Source organism: Oryx dammah, unplaced genomic scaffold (assembly GCF_014754425.2).
Source record: "Oryx dammah isolate SB20612 unplaced genomic scaffold, SCBI_Odam_1.1 HiC_scaffold_7012, whole genome shotgun sequence".
In the NCBI taxonomy this organism is placed as follows: Eukaryota; Metazoa; Chordata; class Mammalia; order Artiodactyla; family Bovidae; genus Oryx; species Oryx dammah.
This window is the reverse complement of record NW_024076735.1, coordinates 1-1,779: the sequence shown is the minus strand read 5'-3', so window position 1 is coordinate 1,779 and position 1,779 is coordinate 1. Positions and strand designations below refer to the sequence as shown.

The 1,779-nt window shown below is 55.4% G+C and overlaps 1 long non-coding RNA gene across 1 annotated transcript; it reads right to left on the bottom strand.

The window, feature by feature from the left end:
• Positions 1 to 257: 257 nt before the first annotated feature.
• LOC120860056 lies at positions 258 to 1,690 on the bottom strand. The gene is made up of 3 exons (XR_005720229.1): positions 1,544 to 1,690; positions 1,048 to 1,326; positions 258 to 883 (listed from the first exon to the last, which is right to left on the bottom strand). It is a non-coding gene; the product is annotated as an uncharacterized LOC120860056 (long non-coding RNA).
• Positions 1,691 to 1,779: the final 89 nt, after the last annotated feature.

Here is a 1,779-nt window from a genome sequence, read left to right as displayed (position 1 = left end):
GGGAGATGGGTAGAGGGCCATCCAACCACAGCCCGGTTAAGTGGGGTCAGGGTGCAGTTGACAGGCATCAGCAAGAGGTGGTTCTGTGCATGCTCAGTCAAGAGTCATGTCCGACTCTTTGGGACCCTATCATCTGTAACCTGCCAGGCTCCTCTGTCCATGGAATTTTCCAGGCAAGAATACTGAAGTGGGTTGCCATTTCCTGCTCCAGGGGATCATCCCAACCCTGGGTTCCAACCCATTTCTCCGGCATCTCCTGCATTTCAGGTAGATTTTTACTATTCGAGCCACTAGGGAAGCCCAGGAAACAGGGGTGGCTCCTGGCAAAGAGGGTGAAATCAGAGCTAAAAGAGGGCGCAGATCATAGGAGATGAGGACAGACAGAAAATTTTTTAACAAAGAGCAGAATGTATACAGTAATACAAATCATAGACACAGAAAGTGGAATGCTGGTTCCCAGGGGCTGAAAGGAGGACGGCATGCGGAGGCTATATCTGATGGGTTTCCAGTTTCGATTCTGCAGAATGGACGGGGCTGTGTGGATGGGTTGCACAACACCCTACCTAGATGGACTTCCCGCTGCTGGGCTCTACCCTTAAAAGTGGTGAAGATGGTAACTCTGATCTTCTGTGTGTTTTCTCACAGTTAAAACTAAAATTTTAAACGGAATAAAACGAAAGGGGGCAGGCAAAAGTAATAGTCCATGGATATGAGACATTGGGGAGAGAGGACACGTCCAGAGGAATGAGGAACCATCTCATCTCCAAGCCCTGAGCCCTGAGCTGGCAGAGACCTGCTCCCATCACAGCCCCAGAGGAGAGACCATCCTTCCTACCTGTGAAGCTTGCCTGAGATATTCTCGTGGTCACCAACCGTGGAGCATCTGGGAGCAAAACAGGAGAGGCAGGGAGGCATTGGTGCTCCACCCCAGAAGCCACTTGAGAGGATGAGCTTTATTCCCCCAATCTCATTTGGAAAGGGATGCGGGAGGTCACCCGCCTCCTGCCAACACCACCCCCAGGGACCCCGCCGCCCCTCCACACTTACAGGAGACATTGAGCTGGATGGTTGTCTCCAGGGTCACCTGAGATCCTTGGAGTGTCACCCGACAAGTGAGGTTGGTGCCGTGGTCCTGGGGCCTCGGGGTGAGGGTGAGCTCCGAGGAGTGGAGGGTGTCTGGGTCCATGGTGTCAACTGCCTCCCCAACCCAGGAGAACAGGAGAGGGAGTCCCCCACCAGATGCTAGTGACAGGGTGCAGGTCAGCTTTGTGGGGCGACCAGCCTCCAGAGGTTCCGGAAACTGGATGTAGGGTTTCCCTGGTGGGGCTGAGGAAGAGAGAAGGAAATGCCTGGGCCCCATGGGGGCGTGGGGACCCAGAGGAGGACCCTCAGAGGGACCCGTGCTGAGGGCCACAGCTCACTGCCAGTCCTGGGTCTCTTCTGCACTCGCACATCCCAAGACCTGGGGTGGTCCTACGTCCTGTTCCTATTCTAACAGGAAGGTCCCCACGTCCCAGGGTCCTCTCCTGGGCTCCTGCCATACCTGTCACCTGCAAATTCAGCTTCTTATCTCGGTAACTGTATTTCACATGTCTCTCTCCACCCGGAAACAGTAGACTCCTGTGTCGCTCATCCTGGCATCTCTGATGCTCAGGGAACAGTCCTTGTCGCTGGGGTCCCCGAGGAGGCGGAATCGGCCCTGGGTCTCCGTCTTCACTGGCCTCTTCGGGTTGTTGGTGGCCACAGGATCACTGTGTGGGCCGTCCCCTTCCCGGAACC